Here is a 24354-nt window from a genome sequence, read left to right as displayed (position 1 = left end):
GGGGATAAAATAAAAGATAAAAAAATAAATGTCCTACATAGGGGGGTGGCGTATATGGGACCTCATATTTTTTAATGTAACATTTAAAATAATTAATTAATTTTAAAAAATGTTCTACATAAACTCATGTTCCAACTGGGACTTACTCAAGGTGCTTGAGCCAGATAGAGATCTGGTTGGGGATCTCTCTCCTAAAAGGGGGAATACACCCATACGACCCTTGTGAGCTCAGGTATTATAGCCAGGACTTAATGGGGCCTCCCTGAAAGGATTGAACCTGTTACCTATGAGCAAGATCATAAACTGCCAGCACAGGACCCCATGGGATAATTTGCCAAGGCCTAGGTAATAATTAGCTGGTTTGGTAATTAGGGGAGGGCTTGTAACAAGCCAAAAGCTTTTCCCGTTTTATCTTACCTGGGCAAGTTAAAGGCTAAGAAGAACACCTGTTTCTGCGGTTTGGCATTCCAGCACACAGATGAACTTTCTCCATTCCCAGAAGAGTTTTCCCCAAAGAGATATTTGAGTGCTTTCATCTAGATTTGTCACAACTGCCTCTTTTCTGGTCTCCCTGCTCCCCTTCTCCTCTTTTCCCAATACAGTCTTTTCTCCATTTGGCAGAGTGATGGAGTGATGGTTTTAAAAATGTAAGTTAGAAAATATCACTCCTGCTCAAGAGCTACTCAGAACATGCTGGTGGTTCCCCATTTCATACAGAATAAAAAGCCAAAGTCCTTTTCTGTGACTTACAAGGATTCCATGACCTACTCCTCTCCTCCTCCCCCCACTTTTTGTCCTCATTTCTCCACACTCCTCCAGCCATGTTGCCTCCTGGCTGTACTTAGAACCCACCAGGCTTACTTCTACCCCCGGACCTTTGCACTCGCTGTCGCTTCTGCCTGTAATACTTTTCCCTTGATACCTGCATGGCTCACTCCTTTATGGTCTTTAAGTCTTTGCTCCATTGTTACCCTTTCTCCCATTTGCTCCCCTTCTCCCTTCTTTGCTTTGTTTTTCTCTCTAGCACTTTTCCATCTAACATGCTACCTATTTCACTTGTTTCTCCCGTTCATTATCTGACTTCTCCCACTAAAACATAAACTCTAGGAGGGCAGGGATTTTTGTCTTATTCACAGGCTATATGGCATCTAGAAACTGGCACATGGAAGGTGCTCAGTAAGTGTTGAATGAATGAATGAAAGAGGTTTCAGCATTTCTATACACATCTATTCATATCTTTTGGAGGATATTCCACTGTGGTGACTTTTTAAAAAAGAAAATATAGTGCTTAGTATGAGCCATAGAAAGGACACAAGAAGGGGACGATCTCAGAGCTTCTGCTTGGCACTCCCCAATTTCTCTGAGCCCTGCACACCCCTGGTGTAACCTTACCTAATTGTCTTGTTACAAAACAGCTTGCAGGCTCTAAAGTCTAAGGTCAGATGAGCCATTTCTGCCCCACACTTCTTGGTGTAATGAAGTACCAGATCAAAATCTAAACAGATACCTGAGCCCGCCAGGGCCATCTGTTTGGTTTCCTGTTTTTGGCTAACACCTTCCTTGAGTAATGCTCCCAGATACATCCAACACCTTGCACCTGGGTATCTCCAGCATCCTTCAGGCCCATTAATTGTTCAAGACCTGGTGTCCATTCTCCCACCTCTTGGCAATGGGCAAGAGCCTGGAAGGAGCTTGTTAAGAGAAAAACTCAGATAAAAATTTAAGACTAGCTTATGAGCTCTTGGCTAAGATTTAAATATATATATATATATTTTTTTTCCCCCTTAGGCTCCAAAATCCATCTGACCAACAAATATTAATTAAAAAGTGCTGTGGAGCAATAGCTTATAAATTTTTATGTACAAGATCTCGACCTTCCTTCAGGAAGATAATCACCAAATGGGTAGGCTTGCCAAATTTAGCAAATAAAGATACAGGATGCTCAGTTAGATTTGAATTCCAGATAAGCAATGACTAAATTTTTTTGATCTTATGATGTCACATGCAATTTTACTAAAAAAAATTATTTGTTTTCTGTATTTTCATTGTAACAACAATATGTGGACGTGTACCTACTATAGGTTGAGCTCTTTCCCTATGTTCTCCTTTAAACTTCACATCTACCCTGGGAAATGTGACAGCTGGGAACACAGCAGGCTAAGCAAGAAGGTGCAGATCACGCCATCAGGAAGTGGTAAAGCCTGGCCTTATGGTCAGTGGGTGTTGGACTCCAAAGTCTACGCTCTTTACAGCAGGAAAAGGAGACCAACAAGATGATCTGTGGCCAGCCAGGATAATTCTAGGTGCATATTCCCTGTTTGGAAGGTCTCAGGGGAGAGAATTTCCTCTGGATGACATTCACTGAACAGATTTCTGCTGAGCACCTGCTGGCCAGTTTGCTAGTCATTAGGGATAAAACAAGGGACAAAAGAGACAAAAATACTTGCCCTGGTATAGCTTCCATTCTAACTGGAGGAGACAGGTAGAGAATGACAGATGGTGATCTACAGACGAGAAAAAAAACTTAAAGCAGGAAGGTGGTAAGAACTAGGTGTGTTGTACTGAGGGGATTCTGGGGAAGTCATCTCTAAGAAAAATGACACTTGAGTAAAGATCTGTAGAAGTTAGGTGCTCAGTAACTGTTTGAATTGTTGGAAGATGTCTTGAGGGAAATGGACTTCCCATATTCTTCTGGTACCATTTCAAAAGACTACTCGCTGGGCAGGCCTTTTTCTAGCGGAATAATCCTGAGGCTAATTGTGACCTGTCTCCTTTACAGGGTATGGGATTCAAACCAAGATCTAAGGCTCTTTCCAAGCCACCCCACCCCTTGGCATGTTGCCCAAGGGGCTGTAGTCTCATTTCCTTAACCTCCTCAGGGCAGAGGGATGAAATCATCCTAAAGAGGCATCCAGCCCTCTCAGGCAGAGATTGGGGGGCGAGGGGCGCCCTATACTAGTGTCCCAGGACCTGCTAGACTGAACCTGGACCGAGCATGAGGATTTTCAGACCGCGGGCTTCCTCCTCAACAGCTTTTCCTGTAGGCAAGTTCACCCCTTGAGTCAGCCATGGAACATACGGGGTACTTATTGACAGGCGGGGTGGAGCCCTGAGTCACCGCCATCGAGAGGCCTCCTTGGGGAGGTTTTCGGTCTCAGAGGTTGAATCAGCTCTGACATCATCCTCTGATAGTAACGGGTAGTTTAGGTGCCGGCTCTTACAACTCCCCAGAGCTACTGGCCCTTATCTGTTACTCTTCAGCAAGGAGCCCAGTGATTTGGAGAAATGACTGTGTGTTCGACGGCTGCTGGGAGTTCATGTGACCATTTCATTACCACCCGAACTCCCAAGCTTGTAATCATCAGTAAACTTTCTGGAGAAATTAGGATTTGTAGGTATACTTCCTCAATTCTACATTTAAAAAGAAATCCTCAATCCTCTCTATGACTTTGCTGATAGGTGTTTCAGAGCTTGTCATTTAAGTTTTTGGTTTTAACTATTTAACTATTATGCTGATTTTTTTTTTTTACTTTGGAATTTACTTATGGTTCCTCCTACACCCCGCCCCTTCATTTTTTCCCCTCCTTTCTGCTAATCCTCTCACCTGAACTGTGGGAATATTTAAGACTTTGGGAATTAAATTCCTGGAGGCTTTTGAACCTAGGAAACCAGATACCACTTAGCAGGTGGGAGGTTTTATTCCTGATTTCAACAGAGATTTGATGCAAAGTTGTGACTTAGAGCTGTGTAGCTCAAGTGGTTGAGCACCCGCTTCCCATGTACGAGGTCCTGGGTTCAATCTCTGGTACTTCCTGAAAAAAATAAAGAAGATTGTGACTTGAATCTTCAGCCTTCATTTCACTTTGAACCTGTAAAATGAAGGAATGTGTCTCTGTGAACCTCCTTCAGAGAAGAAGATGAATTGGGGAGGGTGGTGTGAGGAACAGCATTGCCTGGGTGCAAATCCTGGCTCTCCTCACTTGTTAGCCATATGATCTTGGGCAAGTTACTTAACCTTTCTGCACCTTAGTTCCCGCACCTGTAAAAAGGAGATAATTATAGTTCCTACTTCATAGGCTTGTGAGGCGGATTCAGTGAGTTAGCACAGGTAAAGCACTTTCAGTGTTGGGCACATAGTTATGATTAGACCCTTCAGCTCTAGCTTGTGTCACAAGTGTGAGAAAACCTGTAAATGCTAAAGACTGAAGAGACCAGACAGAAGGATTAAGATGAAAAGGAGTTTCATCCTCTGCTCCCCCTCTTCCTTGACTTCCCCACATCTGAGATACAACTCTTGGCCAGACACCTTTTCAAGTGCCCTTGCTTATCCATATGCTATCATGAAGCTAATCTGTGCTGACCAATAGTTAAAACTTATTGGGTTGGTTCACATCCTGTGAAATTGATTCTAATATTAGAATCAGAGGGAAGAAACTGAGGCTCAGAGAAATTTAGTGACTTGTCCAAGGCCACAAAGCTGGAGAGTGACAGGCAGGGATTCAAATCCAGGTCTGCTGCTTCCAAAGCTTCTGCTGCCACCTAGGTACCTGAACCTAGCTGGGGCTTTTCTGTGGACCTGGCCCCCTCATAACCATCATTTTGTGTTTTCTTCCAATGCTCCTTGAATTTGGAATATAGATGATTTCTCATTCCCTCTTTTTTTTTTTTTTTAACAGAAACGCTAGCATATTATACTCTGTTCTGCTCCTTGTTTTTTTCATGTAATATGGGAGACTTTCCTCATTTTTAAAATTGCTGTACGGTATTCTATTCCATAGTCAGCCCCGTATTGATGGACATTTCAGGTGTTTCTGATCTTTTTTACTATCACAAACACTGTCAAGGGCATTTTAGATGCTGTGAGCAGACATGCTTGCAGATATGAGGTCTCTGGCCCAGGGATGGTATCTAATGCAGGGCAGAATCTGTGCCAGTCCTGGGCATTGAAGAGACACTGGGTTTCAAGATTTGCTGATGATGCATGACATGGGGTCAGGACTGACTCTACAGGGCCTTTGCCCCTGGCCTTTTGAGAAAGTCCAGAGGGAATCAGCTTTTAAATGCTTCTAAGGGTATCTGATGGCTCCTTAGAAAGTAGGATGAAAGGGAAGAGGGCACCGATTGCAGCAGGAGGGACTAAGGGAAGACTTCTGGGATTGGCCTGAAGCACTGGAAATACGCTTTCTGATTACTCACAGCCCTTTCCCACCTCTGATGCGGCAAGCACCTGTGAGCACAGGGGGTCCTCTTGCACGGCCTACTGCAACCCTGTTCCCAAGAGTGAGTGCCAAGGTCTCCGTAATTCTCATAGATCCTCCTTCTAGGGGAAAATTTAGAATTATTTAACACTAAACTCACGGAGAAAGGATATATTTTTTTTTCTTTTTTTTTTTTTAATTATTTATTATTATTTTTTTAAATTACATTACAAAAAATATGAGGTCCCATTCAACCCCACCGCCCCCGCCCCCCACTCCCCCCACAGCAACACTCTCTCCCATCATCATGACACATCCATTGCATCTGGTAAGTTCATCTCTGAGCATCACTGCACCCCATAGTCAATGGTCCACATCATAGCCCAGACTCTCTCACGTTCCATCCAGTGGGCCCTGGGGGGATCTACAGTGTCCCGTAATTGTCTGTGAAGCACTAGGATATATATTTTAAAGCCCATTGTTAGGGGCAGAATTAGAAGAGGCCTTAAAAAATCCTCATGTTTCTAATGAAGAGGCAAGTTCAGTGAGCTTAGATCATTAGATCACTGTGGGCCAGGGTCACACAGCTGATAGGTATCAGGACTAGAATATTAGTAGTAGTATTGCTAAACAAGAACCATAATGTCCATTGTATCAATTTGAGTACTCTCCATAATTGATATTTTTTATTCCTTTCATCAACCTTTGAGGTAGGTGCTATGGTATAGTTCCATTTTTGGAAAATAAAACAAACTTCTAGAGGTTAGTAACTAACTCAGGGTCACACAGCTAATGGAGTTGGGATGAAAACGGCGTTTCTCCCAGCCTGGTCCACTTTCTCTTCTCCCTGTGCTCAGCAGCTCCTCTTCTGTGTCTGCATTCTAGACCCATCCCCTCTTTAGCTGTCCACCCAAGCCGCCACTGAAGTCCTTTACCAGTTTTAGGCCTTTGGGTCAATGAGGCTTCAAGATCCTGGCTCCTCCTCTGAAAACCCAGAACCAAAGGGGTCCTGCTGGCTCTCTTGGGGTCCATTTTAAATCTGAAAGGCTGGAAGGAGGTGGCAAGGAGTTTGCAGGTAGCCATTTCAGAGCTCCTTAGGCCCCTTTTAACTTGACTTTTTTTTTAAACTACCTAAGGTTTCTTCATAATCACTTTTGTAGGAGGTGGTGGAGGATAAACCAGTTAACAGTATGAATGACACAGATAGTTTGACACCCTACCACCACCAAACAAGATTTGAGGAAAGTATTTTGTTTTTTAAAAATTATGTAATAGTAATAATGGGACTTGGGTTATGTTTTTTTTTTGTTTTTTTTGTTTTTTTTAAAGATTTATTTATTTAATTTCCCCCCCTCCCCTGGTTGACTGTTCTTGGTGTCTATTTGTTGCATCTTGTTTCTTTGTCTGCTTTTGTTTCTTTGTCCGCTTCTGTTGTCGTCAGCGCAAGGAAGTGTGGGCGGCGCCATTCCTGGGCAGGCTGCACTTTCTTTTCACGCTGGGCAGCTTTCCTCACGGGCGCACTCCTTGCGCGTGGGGCTCCCCCACGCGGGGGACACCCTTGCGTGGCAAGGCACTCCTTGCGCGCATCAGCACTGCGCATGGCCAGCTCCACACGGGTCGAGGAGGCCCGGGGTTTGAACCGCGGACCTCCCATATGGTAGACGGATGCCCTAACCACTGGGCCAAAGTCCGTTTCCCTGGGTTATGTTTTAAAAAAAAAAAAATCCAGGGTCCTGGTCTGTTAGAGGTATACCCTAACATTTACATACGGAAAGATATGTACACATCTGGGATGGGTAAGCAGATAGGGATATAGAAGAAATAAACCTGGCTAGTAGAGCGGTAGGTATGTGGGGCTCATTTTACTGTTTTCCTTTATTTTTGGATATGTTTGAAATTCTCCTTTATAAAGCTAAAGTAAACTGAATAATGACCAGTAATAGAAATTCCAAACAGTAAGGACGTGTTTAGAGTAAAAGTAAAGACCCACCTGTGATGGCCCCCTTTAGGTAGCCACTGTAAACAATTTGGTGTCTATCCTTCCAGATATTTCTCCATGCATTTACAGACCATGTGTGCCTATTATTTGCGAGTTTTTAAATTAGAGTTTTCCAAAAATGGAAATAGGAATTATTCTCTAAGATGTAACACCTCCCCACACCCTCAGCCCTTTATAATACACCCCGAAAAATTTTGCGTGTCAGTCCTTGGAACTCTTCCCTTATTCTCTTGATCCCGAGGAGGGTGTTTTTAATCACACACCACCAGAAACACCTGAAGCCGACTGAGGCTCCCCAGCACGCTGTTTGAGTGCCTGCTGTGTGCTTTGCATCAGACACGAGCCCTCCCTGTCTGGAGGATTTGAAGATCAATCCAGAGGCGGTGGAAAATGCTGAGATGCCAAGTAATCAGACAATGGGCGCATTCAGAATCCAGGTGGGGAGAGGCCCGTGTGGGCTGGAGCAGCTGGTGAAGCTTCCGCAGGGGGCTGAGGGGGATCCAGGCCTAGGATGTGCGGTGGCATCTGAGTTGGGAGGGGTGCCTGTTGTTGGCTGACAGGGCATCTTGTAAGACCGGTGCGTCATCAGGCTGGTGTGTGCAGAGGGGCCTCCCATGCAGATACTGGGGACCAGGAATGGGACAAAGGGAATGTTTGGTCTGTGAGTCAGTTGGCAAATATGAAACCTAGCTCCCTGTCTGGAGTCACCCTGGGAGGGTGGGGAGCTGTGAGAACTCCTGTGGGTCTGGCCTCTGAGGCTGATGGGGCTGTCGAGGGACTGTAAGGTGGCCTCAGGCTGGCTGGGTGGGGTCCTGCTGGCAGGAACTCAGCAAGTGGGAGAACCTGGAAAACCAGAACAGCAGGTTGTCCTCCCCTTCCTCTCCCTGCCCTGGGCACCACTGGATGGAGTCAGCCCCCCTGGCTTTGCTGGGGAGCTGCTCCCCTTCCACGTGGCCCTCAGAAACCAGCGTGGTTTGTCCTGGGGCATCAGACCTGGGGCAGCCATCCCAAACGCCTATCCAAAATCACATTCTTCCTTTTTCCAGGGGCCCGTCTCGGCAGATGGCCCCGTCCATTCATCTGTCAGTCAGTAGTTAGTGACCTATGTGCCAAGCACTGTTCTGGGCCTGGGGATGCAGCACCAAACCAGACACTCTCCTGCCCTTGTGGAGTTTGCGTTTTAGTGTGTGGATTAGTCAGCCAAAGGGGTGCTGATGCAGAATACCAGAAACTGGTCAGTTTTAATAAAGGGTATTTATTTGGGGTAGGAGCTTACAGATACCAGGCCATAAAGCATAAGTAACTTCCCTCACCAAAGTCTATTTTCCTGTGTTAGAGCAAGACAGCTGCCAACGCCTGCGAGGGTTCAGGCTTCCTGGGTCCCTCCCTTCCAGGATCTTGCTTTCTCTCTGGGTTCAGGGTTCCTCTCTTCCTGGGGGTTGCTTCTCTCTTTCCTCTGTGAGCTTACTTCCCAGAGCTTCAGCTTAAGACTTCAGCATCAAACTTCAACATCAAAACTCCAACATCAAAAAACCCTCAACTCCATCCTTGGCCAAGCCTTTTATCTATGGGTCCCCACCCACCAAAGGGTAGGGACTCAAAGCCCTCCTGGCACAAGAGGTTCACCTAATTACTTAAGTAAACCTCTGAATCCGATATAATCTAATATGCCCAGAAGAGAAGATCAGTTTACAAACCCCATCCAATATTTCTTTTTGGAATTCATCAACAATATCAGACTGCTCCAGTGTGGGAAACAGACAATAAATGTAATAAATGTGTAAAACGTTCAGAGTGCGGGTGGTGACAGATGTTAATGGATCTGAATGGGGGGCTTGCTGGGAAACAGTGGGGTAGTCTGAGAAGGCCTCAATCGAAGGGGGGCATTTGAGCAAAGACCCAAGAGAGGTGATGGCAGGCCACGTGGCTGGCTCGGGAAGGGCATTCCAGACCCCTGGAAACAGCCAGAGCAGAGGCCCCGAGGCAGAGGTGGCAGGGGTGTCTGCAGGAGAGGAGGGAGGCCCGCTTGTGTGGATCCCAGCGGGCAAGGGAGAGGGGTGACGGCAGAGGGGGTGGCGTGCTGCGTGGTTAGGGCTCCTAGCTGTGGGAAAGCCTGTGGCTCTCAGTCCCCACTGCAAGGCCCCAGCCAGATCCACCCACGCCCTCCTCTTCCCATCCCCTAGCCCCTGCAGCCCTAGCCTTGGCCGGGAAGCCTGGTGGTTAATAGCGTGGCCCTGTCCCCAGGCGCTTGGGCTCTGGAGCTGAGCACTGAGGCCTGGGGCCCAGCGCTGGCTTCTGATCTCCGGGTCCTGCCCGTCTACGCGCCTCACCAAATAGTAAGGTTCTCGGTCCTGCTGCTCGATGCCTCCTGCCCCTGCCAGGAGCAGCCTTTTCTAGCGCTCCGGTCTGGCTACCTCATCTTTCAGGCTGGCTCAGGCGGTGCTTCCTCCAGGAAGCCTTCTCTGATCTGCACCCAAGGCCCAGGTGAGGGACTTTTAACCCCTCGCCCGCCCTCTCCCAGGTTTATCTTGCTGCTTCCCAATTCCCTGGGTTCTCCTGTTTCACCACCAGGCAGGGTGACCCGTGAACTACCCCCAGCTCCTTGCTCGGTGCTTGGCAAGTTGTTGGTACTCGGTAATGGTTGTTTGAGGGTCTCCTCGCAGGGGGAGGATTAATTAGGCTGCAGGTACCCCTGGGATGGGGCCGACTTTTATCTCCCATCTTTTTGGGACTTCTGGAGGAATGCATTACAATGGAGAAGAGGAAGCCAGACTCCTAAAATCCTATTTTCTTCAATCAAATTTTGTTCTACCCTTTTTGGGAAAGAAAGCACATTTTGTTTTTGGAGCCTTCTCTGGCCATCCTCTTAAACTGTAATGGGGACCTTTAAAAAGGTAGGGCCCCCCCACCCCGAGTTTATTGCTAAAGACACATCAATTGTAAAAAAGCTTCTTAATTTAGAGCATTCAATTCCTCTGCTTTTTAGTTGAGAGGAAATTACGGTGCTAGCTACTACTTTCTGAGTGCTCAGCCTCAGCCAGGCACGGAGCCCAGTACTTTAATTCTTTCTTCAACCAATTACGCTTACCCTGTGCCAGGCATTCCGACTGGTACTAGGATCTGGCTGTGAAAAAAATCCCCCCCCACCTACGTGGAAGTTACCTCCAGTGGGGACGGGGTGGGGACCACACACAGAAAATACAGACTAGAGAATTTAGAGGCTGGTTCAAGGTAGGCTGATGTGGCTCAGTGGTTGAGCGCTGGCTTTGCACATACGAAGTGCAGGGTTCAATCTCAGGCACCAGTTACCTCAAAAAAGAAAAAAAATCGCCATCCTAGACGCTAGTTCATGCTCCGGAACAGAGTCCAGTAAAGCCCCCTCAGGGGGTGAGGTCCAGCACTGCAGTGGAGGTGGGAAGGGGGAGGAAAAGGCAGGGGAGGGGGCTAGGGAGCCGGCTTAGGTTGCGGGACCTGGAATGGGGGAGGGGAGACCTGGGGAGGCGGCCCACCCTCCCTTTGAAATGCTGATTTGTTAATCAGCAAATGTTTACTGGCCTTCAGCTCCTTTAACCTTTTAACCCTGTAGTTTTGGGAAAGGGCCTCGGTCTTTATCTTACTTAAAAACCACCAAGTAACTAATTAAAAATGCAGTCTGTTGGGTCTGCCCCCCACCCTCTGTTCTGGTTTGTAAATCTGGGGTGGAGCCCGGGAATCCGCATTTTTAAGTAAGCCGGTCTTAAGTTTGAACTGGTAGTCCCTGGATTCCACCGGAAGGAAAAGGTGGTCCAGAGTAGGGGGTCCCAAATCTGCCTCAGGTTCTGTCTCACCTGGAAAACTAACAAAGGACAGTCTTTGAGGGGCTTCCCCCCTGCAGAGCTTGAACCCCAAGGCCAAAGTGAACTGGGGGATTTGTGGGGTGTTTTACACACTCCCCAGGTGATTCTTGGGCTCCAGGGGATCTGTGAACTCACTTGAAGTTGTTGACAAGATGTGTGTGTGTGAGTGAGAGAGAGAGCTGGCGCACGAGAGTGCCCGTGCCAGAGAGTGCAAGTTGTTTGGCTCAGAGGGTCCAGGGCTTTCATCTAAGTCCCAAAAAGAGGCATTCAGGGCTAGGCTCAAAGCAGGAGAATCAGTGCAGGAGGGAACCAGTTCCAGGGGCAACATCAACAGAGGGAAGGGGAAATTACGTCCAGGGCTGCAAACTGCCCATGTGTTCTTTGAGAAGTGAGCAAAAGGTGCAAGTTGTGTGACAAACAGCAAGGACTCTGGTGATGGAAGAATTCCAGTGTTTTGGGGAAGGAGAGCTTGGATAGCCAAGAGACCCACTCTGTCTGTCCATCCATCCATCTGCCCATTCATCCATCCATCCGGCTACTAGAGTAGGGAGGCAGCCCAGATATCATAGACTCTACTTGATGATTTAACAAGTTAACTTACTTGGTTTTGGATGAGTTGTCACTTATGAATCTGCAAACACAATTCCCTTATTTATGATTTGCCCAGCCCAACATCAAAATGTCCCAAGAGAAACCAGCTTGAAATTCAAGCTGAGCAGCAAATAGATCCAACATGGAGATAAGGCAACTGCGGTTTCAGTTTTAGGTTAAGCCAAGTAAGAATTTTTAGGGGCTTTCCTTGCTGTGGACAGGGAGTAAAGTTGCTTTTCTATTTTGGGGGGAGTGGGGTGGGGGAGTATAATTCCTGACTAATCCATGTGGAGTTTGATAACATCCAGCAAATGCACAGGTGTTTCAGAAATTCAAGTCTAAATGCACTCCTGAAATTTCAGAGGGCAGTGGAGCATGAGTCTGAGTACCCCTCTAGCTGCCTTTCTTTGTCATTAGGCAGGTTTGCTTCAAGATAAGTGATTTATCTGCTGATTTTATTTTGTTTTTAATATTTCTGGACATGTCATGACTTTCAGATATTTAACATTTTTCAGAAGTTTCTAATTGTCCTTATGGGAAAGTTCCCAGTTGTAATTGGACCTGATTTCTCTTTATATTTTGTGACTGGTTGTTCTCCAACAATCTTTAATATGTGTCAAATAATAACTCCTCAATTGTTGATCCATACTTGGTTTTGCCTATGTGAGCTCATTTAATTTTCACACCAGCCCCATTATAATGATTACAGTTAAATATAGATACAGATCAAAATCTAGGGAAGCGGCTGTGGCTCAGCTGAGAAGAGTGTCCACCTACCACATGGGAGGTCCAAGGTTCAAACCCTGGGCCTCCTGACCCATGTGATGAGCTGGCCCATGCGCAGTGCTGATGCATGCAAGGAGTGCCCTTCCACGCAGGGGTGCCACTGCGTAGGGGAGCCCCATGCTCAAGGAGTGTGCCCCGTAAGAAGACCTGCCCCACGTGAAAAAAGTGCAGCATGCCCAGCATTGGCGCCGCACACACAGAGAGATGACACGGCAACCGCAAGATGATGCAGCAAAAAGACACAGATTCCTGGTGCCACTGACAAGAAGCCATGCGCACACAGAAGAACACACCCCGTGAATGGACACAGAGAGCAGACAACCGGGGAAGGGGAAGGGGAGAGAAATAAATTTTTTTAAAAAATCTTCAAAAAAAAAAAAAAAAGAGTGGGAGACGGGCTTGGAGGGGTCAGCAGAGGCTAGATCTCGGCTCTGGTTTAGGCTCTCTACTGAAGGACAGATAAATGGCTCTGCCGTCACTGTCCACCAAAATGGTCTGTGCCTTTTGGCAATCATGTGCAGGAGACCGGAACAATAAGTCTTGTTTCTTTAATGAACGTTGCCAGCTAAGTGCAGGCTCTTATGTCAGAGAGGGTTTGGGTGGTTGGTTGATGGACACTAGTTCCTGCCCATGATATCCTCTTTACTGTTACAGCTCAATCAGAACCTTCCTCCCGCTGTTTGCCGATAGTGTCTGCTTTTCTTTGCTGGCTCTGGAAGGGCAGTCAGTGTTCACTGAACTTTTATTCTGGGTGTAACATTGTGCTAAGGGTTATACATGGATTAACTTGTTTAATTCTCTCAGCCTCTTAGGAATTTTGGGCCCAACGAGATATCATATGCCCGAGGTAGTGTAGGTGGAGCTGGGGTTTGAACGCCTGGGTCGCCTGACCCCTAAGCCTAGGCGCTTAACTGTTCAGCACTATCTTGTGGCCCTGAATTAAGGACCTGGGGTCTGGGCCACTTGTCTCAACTGACTACCTACATGTTGCTCCTTGATGGTCAGTAGTCCTTGCCTTGTCCGCCACCACCACAAAGACTCTTTGCAGACAGGGTCCTTGGCAGTGCCTGGAGGGGTGGGCTGGGTCCATCATTGGGCTGAAATGAGATTAAGAGCTCTGAAGCCTCACCTCTGATTTAAGGTTTTGGCAATTGCTGCACCTCCCCAACCTCTTAAGGAAAAGAAGGAAGTCTTGTTAATTAGCTCACTAAGATTAACAAGCCATGGACCATTCAAGAAAAGTTCAGTAAATGTTCACTGAACATCTTTTATGCTTTATGCATTTATTTTGATGAGAACAGCAGCAGCCTACCGTGATTGCTTACAGTGTATCCAGCTCTGGATAACAGCCACCTGTATATATCTCATTTATGCCTCACCACAACTCTGAGGTAGGAACCATAGTCAGTACTGCTGTCAAGTGACCTGTGCCTTCCTAAAAAAAAAAACCACTGCCATGCAAAAGCTCCCAAGGCTTGGGAAGCAGATGTGGCTCAAGTGATAGGGCCTCTGCCCACCATATGGGAGGACCCAGGTTTGAGGGGAGGGGGGTGGGGAGGAGGAAAAGAAATAGTAGAAAATTCTTATTTTAAAAAAAAAAAAACCGTGCCTGCTTTTAACTCTTAGGAGTGTATACCTAGAAGTGGGATTTCTGGGTAATATGATAATTCTTTATTCAACTTTCTGAGGATCCACCAAACTGTCTTCCATGGTGGCTGCAACGTTTTACATTGCCACCAACCATTAATGAATGTTCTTATTTCTTCATATCCTCCCCAACACTTACTTGCCATTTTTTTTAAATAGTAGCCGTTCTGCTGGGTCTGAAGTGGTATCTCACTGTGGTTTCGATTTGCATTTCTCTAATGTCTAATGATGTTGAGCATATTTTCATGTGCTTTTTTTTTTCTTTGCTGTTTGTCTATCTTTGGGGAAATGTCTATTAAATTCTTTTGTCTGTTTTTATTTTTTTAAAGATTTATTTATTTATTTAATTCCCCCCCCCCCCCCCCTCCCCTGGTTGTCTGTTCTTGGTGTCTATTTGCTGCGTCTTGTTTCTTTGCTTTTGTTTGTTTGTCCACTTCTGTTGTCGTCAGCGGCACGGGAAGTGTGGGCGGCGCCATTCCTGGGCAGGCTGCTCTTTCTTTTCACGCTGGGCGGCTTTCCTCACGGGCGCACTCCTTGCGCGTGGGGCTCCCCCACGCGGGGGACACCCTTGCGTGGCACGGCACTCCTTGCGCGCATCAGCACTGCGCATGGCCAGCTCCACACGGGTCAAGGAGGCCCGGGGTTTGAACCACGGACCTCCCATGTGGTAGACGGACGCCCTAACCACTGGGCCAAAGTCCGTTTCCCCTTTTGTCTGTTTTTAAAGTGGGTTGTTTTTCTTTTTGTTGTTGAATTGTAGGATTTCTTTATATATTCTGAATATTAAACCCTTATCAGATAGGTGATTTCCAAATATTTTCTCCCTTTCTTTATGTCTGTGGTAAAGTCCTTTGCACAAAAGTTTATAACTTTGATGAGGTCCCATTTATCTGTTTTTCCTCTTGTTGCTTATGCTTTGGGGGTAAAATGTAAGTAACCATTAAGACACTACTGTGTTTTCACCTAGGGGTTTTATAGTTCTGGTTCTACTATCATTTGCTTTATATCATTGTGTGTGTATTTCTTTTAACGTGTATTTTTTTCTCCCATTATAACAGTAGTACATGCTCTGGTGTGTATTTGTTTTGCTGAGCTATTTGAAAGTTGCAGGTACTTCACCACTAAGTACTTTAGCCAGCATCTCCTAAGAGTGAGGACTTCTGCCTTTTGAACCTCCAAACCATCATCACTGCTGAGAAAGTTTACAATTCCCTAATACCATTTAACAGTCCACCGTCAAATGTCCCCTATTACCCCTAGCATATTTTTTACTTATTAGAGAATCTTACCTGCCAGCCCCACGATCACAGCTGCCCCTGTGAATACTGTAGGGAATGCAAGAAGGAAAGGCAGCCTTGCCTTGCCCCCTTGTCTTCTCCTGCTTTGGGGGCAGAATTTGAAGCATCTGTGGGATTCTAGGAGGAGTTAGAAGGTTCTGTGTTTGTGTTTGACAAGCACATGGTTTCAAGTAGGTTATATCCATACCCAGACCAGCCACACATGGAATTCAAGTTTGTAATTTAAGAAGACTTAAGTGATGTAGCCTCATTGTATTTCTCTCCCCCGTAATAAAGCGTAGCTGACCTTTCTAGATCTGAAGCATCTAAGGCAAACAAATCTGGTGGTGTCAGCGTATTGTTTTCCAAAGGAACAAAAAGTTATGATTTAATTGTCCCTGAAAATAGATACCAAGGTCAAGATAGTGTAAGCTCAGATGTGAGCATTTTCCAGAGCATTTGCTCATGATTCTGAGTGTTTGGTTAAATATCCCCCTTTCTACTTTTCATCTGTTTTCCACAGACCCCCCCAAAAGGGGCACATTTAGGAGTTAAAAGTCATTAAGAACTCCCCAAGTAAAACTATTTTAGATATCTTTTAGTATAGTAGCATGTGATAAACATAGTTTGTATACGTCTACCATTTTTAATGATAATGATCAACATTTCTTGAACACAAACAATAAGCACATGAAAAGTGCTTACATAGCATAGCAGCCGACACACAGTGCATTCATTGTTAGCTGTTGTACAGTGCACTGACATTGTGTGTATTTGAATCGCTCAGACTTGAGACTCCACTATAAAATCTTCTATAATAAGGTCTTTATATGCAGTTTTTAAAGAATGGGAATCTGTCACATTTACTTCTTTTTTTTCCAAGGAGGTACCAGGGATTGAAACCAGGGCCTTTTACATGGGAAGCAGGTGCACAACCACTTGAGCTACATTTACTCCCAGTCACTTTTTTTTTTTAAGATTTATTTATTTCTTCTCACCCCTTCATTGTTTGCACTTGCTGTGTCTGTTCATCTTTTTTTTTTAAGGAGGCACCAAGACCTTCCATGTGGGAGGGAGCACCTAATCACTTGAGCTTGAGCTACCTCACTCCCCGCTTTGTTATGTCTCTCATTGTGCTTTCCTCCCTGTGTCTCTTGTTGTGTCATCTTGTTGTGTCAGCTCTCTGTGCCAGCCTGTCATGTCAGCTTACTGTCTTGCTTGTCTTCTTTTAGAGGCACAGGGAGAAAAAAAAGAGGCACTAGAAACTGAACCCAGGACCTCCCATGTGGTAGATGGGAGCTCAACTGCTCAAGTTACATCTGCTTCCCCACATTCACTTTTTATTTTATTTTATTTTCTGTGTGGGAAAGGATGACCTTGAGCCTGCAGGGAGCAAGCTGCTCCAGACTTCTTCAAGCCCACATCTCTCTACCTCCAATTCTTGTGTGTCCAAGGACAGAAAATCACTGACATGCCTTTGTAGGAGGATCCTACATTAACTTTTAAGGGAAAACTTAGCATGTCTTGAGTTATACATGATTTCAGCAAAACCACCTGTGCATAAAATCCATGTCCAACAGGCTTGTATGTCAGGCAAGATACTGTCCCTTTATGCTTTCTCATTTAATCCTTTTTTTTTTGCATAGTTACGCATTTATCACTTCAATCATTATTAGAGCATTTTCATTATTTCCATAATAATAATAAACAAAAAACAGGCAAGCAGGAAGATTCTTCACCTCTCAATCTCTCTGCTGTTATTTCTGGCTGTTCTTGCACAATTATTTATTTGTTAAGCGTTTTTATTGAGATGTAGTCGCACACCTGACATGCTTCATGACAGTCGGGTGGTTTAGGGATTGCCACTAGGCCCATTTTATAGATCAGGAACGGATGCATAGAGCTAAGGTTAGGTGCCTTGACCTCAGAAGAGAGGTCAGAGTGGTGAGGCTGAAACCCCAGCCCAGGCCTGTCTGACTTTTGCCTGGTCTGTCTGTTGCCACTTGTGCCCACCAAGCAGTCTCACCTCCTGGGTTTATAGCTCTGCCACAAATGTGATGTTGGTGCATACAAACCTTGTTATCGTGAGCTGATTTAGAGCAAGAAAACCAGAGTAACCTTGGATTCATCTAAAGGGCTAGTCGGGTTTGGTGGTGGTGTGCTTCCCAGGCTTCCTCTGCAAACTTCATGGGCTAGAAAAGCATCCATGGGAACGTGGGGGTCAAGAGGACAGGCTCTGGGGCCAGACCACCTAGGCCCAAATTCCAGGTCCTTTCCAGGCTCTGTGACCTCGGGTGAGTTACTTGACCCCTCTGTGCCTCAGTTTTCTCATCTGTCAAGTGTCTTATTTCATATAGTTATTGAGAAGATGAAATGAGCTCATGGTCCTGGCACACAGTATGTGCCCTAGAAAGTGTTAACTATCATCATCATCTTCGTCACCACCACCACCAAAGGCTTTACCCAAGGTCAAAGCAGTGCGAGTGGAGTGGTAGAGTTCTAAGGAGACAACGCTTCCTTAAATGATCATTAAAAAACTACAGTGAGAGGGAAGCGGATGTGGCTCAACTGATTGGGCTCCCATCTACCATATGGGAGGCCCTGGGTTCACTTCCCAGAGCCTTCTGATGAAGGCAAGCTGGCCCGCGTCCACGGAGAGCTGAGAGCCTGCACTCGCAAAGAGCTGGCGCTGCAAGATGACGCAACAAAGGGATACAAGCAGACACAGAAGAACATGCAGTGAAAGGACTCAGAGAGCAGAGAGCAAGCAAGCCACAAGGCAGGGTGGGGGGGGATACATGAATATAAATAAACCTTAAAAAAAAAAAACTACGGTGAGATACCACTTCGTACCCACTAGGATAGTTATGATCAAAAAAGCAGAAAATAACAAGTGTTGGGGAGAACACAGAGAAATTAGAACACTCACACACTGCTGTTGGGAATGTAAAATGGTGCAGCTGCTTTGGAAATCAGCCTGGGGGTTCCTTAAAAAGTTGCATGTAGAGTTACCATCTGACCCAGCAGTTCTGCTCATAGGTATATGCCCAAGAGAATAGAAAACATCCACAAAAACACTGTGCATGATTGTTCATAGCAACATTGATCAAAATGGAAAAAATGGACACAACCCGAATGACCACCAACAGATAAGCGAAGTGTGGTATAATGGAATATAATTTAGCCATAAAAAGGAACGAAGTACTGATACATGTGACAACATGGTTGAACTTATAAATACAGTGCTAAGTGAAAGAAGCCAGCCACATAGAAAAATGACATTTATATGAAATATCTAAAGTAGGCAAATCCATAGAGTCAGAATCTATTAGTTGCCAAGGATTGGGGTGGGAGTGAGGGGAAAGAGGAATTAGAACAGACTGGTAATGGGTATGGGATTTCTTTTGACGGTAATGGAAATGTACTGGCATTAGATAGTAGTGATGTCTGCACAACACAGTGCATGTACTAAAAACCACTGTTTTTACACTTTAGGATGGTACATTTTGTGTTATGTGAATTAAACCTCAATTTTTAAAAAGTCAAGAGGGGAAAATAGATAACTAGAGAAACATTCCTGTTTGGGTCGGTAGAGCTTCTGGGCTGGGCTTTTAGTAAACCCCAAACAGCCACAGCCCACTGGCGGCCCGCTGGGAAGAACCTGCTCGTGCCGCCTTCCCATAAACTGCAGGGATTCTGGGAAATCACAGCCACCTACCTGCGGAAGAAACCCGAGAAAGTTTGATGTATTGCGTAATCAGAAGGCAGACAGGCTTTCCAGATGAGCCCAAGCTAATGGCTTAAGGGTATTTAAAAGAGAAAGATGTATGTACCCTGACTGGTCTGAACTCCTTCTTAGTTTGATGTATTGCGTAATCAGAAGGCAGACAGGCTTTCCAGATGAGCCCAAGCTAATGGCTTAAGGGTATTTAAAAGAGAAAGATGTATGTACCCTGACTGGTCTGAACTCCTTCTTAGTAAGCAGAAATGGCGCATTAAGAGTGAGAAGGGAAGGTATTTAAGGCTGGCATTGATAGCCTGATAGCCTGCATTTGCCCCAGTGTCCCGGATTTTGTTGATGGATTTTGTTGATGCACAGTTCTCCCATAGAATTGATTGAGAGATGTTTTTCTCTTCTGGCCCCCTGCAGGAAATTCTCTGGGAATTAACACCAAAAGGTTGTGCACTCATTTAAGTAAATTAAGGCCTTTAGGGATTGCCAAGGTGGTCACTCAGGTTTTACCAGGGCTAATTGCCCCATTACCAGTCGAGGTGTTGAGCAATTTTATTTACAGTACTTACAGCCAGTTCTGTGCTATTGAAATTCCCCAGAGGCCTCCTGTAAATGGGCCTCTGCAGATGTCAACACCCCGCCTGCCCTGTCAGCACTTTAGCCTTCCACCTGCAGGGCTGGGCTCGGTGAAATGCCCCAGTGTCTCCGGAACTAGCCGCTCCCATCTGGAACCTGACTAGCAGGGAGGAGACACACCCTGCAGAGCAGATCAGAGAGGCAGGCCTCAGCAGCATTACCGTCAGCGCATAGGAGTCTGCAGGTCCGAGTTCAAGGCGCAGCTGTGCCTGTTTCCTAGCTGTGGGCAGGTCTCTTCACCTCTGTGAGCCTCAGTTTCTTCAACCTTCAGAATGGGGATGATGCAGTACTTACCGCCCAGGGTTGTTATGAAGATTAACTGAGACTCTGCCTGGTGCTGCTCATGGGGTTCATAATTCATCTGTCACCGATAGCCCCAGGTCCCGAAACCCTTAGGATGGCATGCAGACTCAGCCGGCTTGCAGAGACTCATGAGGTCACGGTGGGCACTCTTGCCCCTCTTCTTTTGGGGCCTGACCCCAGAGCCCTTAATCAGAGTCTAATGAGCAATTCCAGGGCGGTCTGATTCCTAGCCATTCCCGGCCCCACCCTGGCCTCTGGAAAGCCTGCTCACCTCTGCTGGCCCATTTCACCGCGGGGTGGTTCACCTAAAGGGCCTGCCCTCTACATTGGCTTTAGGGCAATCAGGGGCCACCTTGGGATCTGGCCAGATGTTTGGAGGGGACAAAGGCACCAGGAATTCATTCAACAAATGTTTATTGAGGACCTACTAAGAACTTGTAGGTGCCATTGAGGCAGTAATGAACACAGCGTTTAGGCAAAGCCCCTGTTCTACTGGGAGGAGAGTAGATAATAAGACCAATGAGGCATCATAAAAGTATAAAGTGGCGAGTGCTGAAGAGACAAAGCAGGGAAGGTCAGGGAGGGAGTGATGGGGGTGCAGACCCTGGTGGTGGCGTTGGCACAGACAGGAGAGGATGGAGAAAGGGTGCCATGTGGACATCCTGGGACGAGCATTCCAGGCCAAGGGAAGGGCAAAGGTGAAGGACTTCAGGAGTGTAACCAGCGCGTTGGCGGGCGCAGGGCGAGGGGTGAGGGCAGTCAGGGACAAAAGGAGCTGGGACCTGAGCACAAGGACTTGGGCCTTGGCTCAAGAGAGATGGGCAGTCTCTGGAGGCCCCTGAGTAGAGGAATGTCATGATCTGCCTGCAGGTGTAACAGGCTCCCTCAGGCTATAGAGAAAAGGGGCTATAGAGAAGAGGCGGCGGGCCGGACAGAATTGGGAAGGCTGTTAGGAGGCTACTGCAATGGTCCAGGTATCAGAGGTGAGTTGAGTGTTTGGGGAAAGAAGTGTTCATGATTGGCGCTCTCCTTGTTCCCTCATCCCCTGACCTTGACCATCCAGCATGCCCTGCCCCGCAACCTGTGTTGTTTTTTTTTAAATCATTCACAATGTTTGAAGCAAGCCAGCGGAAGGGTGTGGAACTGTTTATCTGCAGGTGCTCAGTTTTGTTGGGGGAGGTGGTTGGAAACAGCCAGTCACTGGTGCCTCAGTGGGGTCCCTGTCACGCTCCTTCCTTACACCCCCTGCACTATTTATTTATTTATGTAGGTACATATTCTGGAAAATCCTGCTGAATACAGAATTCCCCCATACCACCCTCTTTTTAACACCTTGCATTAGTGCCAAACTCCAGATTAAACCCTAGCCCTAAGAGAGTCTCTAGCCCAGAGATCCTCTCCATTTTTCAAAATCAGGAGACACTGGAGATGGAACCTGGGGCCTCGTTCATGGGAAGCAGGTGCTTAACCACCGAGCTCCTCCCGCTCCCCTCAGAGATCCCCTTTCCGGGAGGGACTCACACCTTCGCTGAAGCCGGGTCACACAGCCAGGAGGACCTTGGCTCACCGCTAAGTCCTCCAGGAGGGGGAGAGGGTGTCGTGTCTGCAGTGGCCCAGGCACGGCAGAACAGCAGCCAGGAGACTTCCTTTCACAGACACCGAGACTTTTCCAGGGAACCTAAAAAGGGAAGTGTGGCTGGGGTAGACACTGCTCCTGTGGTACCTCAACTTTGATCTGGAGGGGTGTGTGGGTTTTGGCTCAAGAGCTTCCTTCTGGCTCAGCAGACACCCCTGCAGGCAAGGAGCCAGGGCACCCAAAAGCTGGATGGCAGGTCCTGCGGGGTGCCAACAGAAGCCAGCAGGTGGCATAGGTCGGGTTTGGGGTTGGAGAGCAAGTTCTTGGGGTGCTGTCCTGCCCCCACAGCCTGCCTGCAGGTTGCCCTCAGAAGCAGCTGAGGACATTTCCAGTTCTTTAAATGCCATCTTTCCTACAACAATATGCCTGAGCCCTCAGGAAGAACTGTTCTGGAATCTTTCTGGCAACCAATGACATGTAGGGATTATTCTCTATTTCAGAAAGAGGAAACTGAGACTGAAAGGGTTAAGTACCTCTCCTGAGGTCACACAGCACAGTTGGGATTAAAATCCTGCTCTGCCTAGACTCCAAGCTTACACGCCCAGCCTCAAAGCTCTCTCTCTTTGTGTGCCAACTGCACTAATATTTTTGAGGGAGGGACACTCAGGAAGCTGGCAACCTAGTTCTGATTGGGGTCAGCTCATCGCATAAGAAAGTTCCTTCTCGTTGTGCCCTCTTACTGCATCTTCTCACCCCTGGCCTTCTGGCTGATCCTTCTTAAAGGAGCCAGCCCTGTAGATAAAACATCTACATCAGTAAGCCTGTCTCCTCCCCAAGGCACTTCCTCACCAGACTGTCTGTCCCTCCGCAGAGGGCTACTTACAGTCTTGCCCCTTTGCTTCTGGACCAGCTCCATGGGTCAGTGCCCCTCTTAAAGCTCAACTCTTGGAAAGGAAAACAACACTCACTGTAAACAATCATTAGATCGTAGCCCTGAGAATGTACTTATCAAACCAAAAATAGGATCGGGCAGAACACGTAGCCTCCGTATAGCCTGAGTGCCTTATTTCTGATAATGTAACCCTGGTTTGCAAGAGGGGTTTTAGAAGCCACATCACATTAGTTCCCATTTTACATTGCAGTCTACTAAACACCCCTTCCTCCTTCACTTCAGTCCTCTCGTTAAAGAAAAGAAGGTAGAAAAACAAACCAGTTCAAATGGGATTAAAAAATTATAAAGGTCTCTCTCCCACCTGTTCCAACCCCCTTCACTGCAGTCCACCTCCTTAAAGACAAGCAGCATTACCAGGCTCTTGTGTTTATGACAATAGTCTAAGCATATGTTCCATCCCTTTCTTAAAAAAACAACAACAAACCAATATAGCTTGGCGATCTCCCCATGTTATAGATTTACTTGATTCTTTTTAACACTGCCTCATTCTTTGAAATTTCTGCACTGTCTCATTTTGAATGGATGGCCATCATGTACTTAACCAGCCTCCATTAAAGCTGCTTCTATCTCTTGCCAAATCCACCAGCCTGCGGCGCCTGTCCGTGTACTTCTGTCCTCGTGCACGTGTGTGAGTCCATCAGTGAAATGATGTCCTAGAAGTGGGTTTCACTGGATGAAAGGGTTGAAGTGTGTAAATCTATACATGTGGCCAGGATGCCCTCCATAAAATTAGTACTGGTTTCTACTCACTGAGAAGGACTTTGTTCCTTACTGCGGGGCTGATACAGCTCAGCCCCTTCCTGTTCAGATGAGAAGACTAATCCAGGAAGAATGGAAGGGACTTGCCTGAGGGCATATCTTTCCCGACACAGCCCGGAGAGCATTGTGTCACCTAACTTGGCATCTAGAGTCGTTCTTACTCCATCAGCTGACCAGAGGCGTGCCCCACGATCTTCTTCAGCCGAGTGCAGGTCACCCCCTTCCTTTCCACCTCAACGGGCCCTCTCTAATCTCTTGTGTCCTGCGTTGTGGAGATTTTCAGAGGAGTCAGAGTTCATGGGAAACCAAGCTGCTTCCTTATTGGCCTGTAGCTTCCTCCCCAAGGTCTCTGAGCATTGCAAAAATAGAAATGTTTCTCATATAGAGTAGATAGTACACAGTTTACATACCATCCCCAACAATTTTTTTTTTGAACTTTATGAATGCATAGTACATTCATATGATTGAAAAATCAAACTATTAAAAAACATACAATGAAAAGTTTCACTCCCACCTTGCCCCACTTTGGTCTAGGAGCAGCCTCTCCCCATATTTATAGTCTTGTTTAGTTTTTCCCCAAATTTCTGTATATGCAAACTATGTGAACGTAGTCTTATCCCTTTCTTTGTAGTTACACAGAAGGCAGCACCTTGCTTTTATCACCTAGTAATGTGTTTTGAAAATTAATTCCACAGCAGTGCATAAAGAGCTTTCTCATTTGTTTTATAACTGCATAGTATTCCATTGTTAGAAAATTCCATAATTGAATTAACTAACCCTGTATTGATAGGTGTTTGGGTGGCTTCCCATGTTTTGCTATTACAGACAATGGCTTAGTGAATAACTTGTCCATATGTCACTTCCCATGGGTGCAAATCTCCAATTGTTTGTTTAAGGAGGTACTCAGGATTGAACCCAGGACCTCGTACATGGGAAGCAGGCGCTCAAACACTGAGCTACATCTGCTCCCCAACGAGATTTGCTTTTTTTGTTTGTTTTTGGGAGGTACCAGGGCTCGAACCCAGGATCTCATACATAGGAAGCAGGTGCTCAACCACTTG

The 24354-nt window shown here is 46.4% G+C and overlaps 1 protein-coding gene and 1 non-coding gene across 2 annotated transcripts in view; one reads left to right on the top strand and one right to left on the bottom strand.

Annotated features, from left to right (window-relative positions):
• The window catches only part of CDH1 (cadherin 1), an 80554-nt gene that overhangs the window by 9648 nt on the left and 46552 nt on the right, over window positions 1-24354 (top strand). The window lies entirely within an intron of this gene.
• Window positions 16692-16822, bottom strand: LOC111764426 (small nucleolar RNA SNORA38). Its single transcript, XR_002797039.1, has one exon. It is a non-coding gene; the product is annotated as a small nucleolar RNA SNORA38 (small nucleolar RNA).

The sequence above is a fragment of the Dasypus novemcinctus genome, chromosome 18 (genome assembly GCF_030445035.2).
Source record: "Dasypus novemcinctus isolate mDasNov1 chromosome 18, mDasNov1.1.hap2, whole genome shotgun sequence".
Classification (NCBI taxonomy): domain Eukaryota; kingdom Metazoa; phylum Chordata; class Mammalia; order Cingulata; family Dasypodidae; genus Dasypus; species Dasypus novemcinctus.
This window is presented reverse-complemented; position numbering and strand designations above follow the sequence as displayed.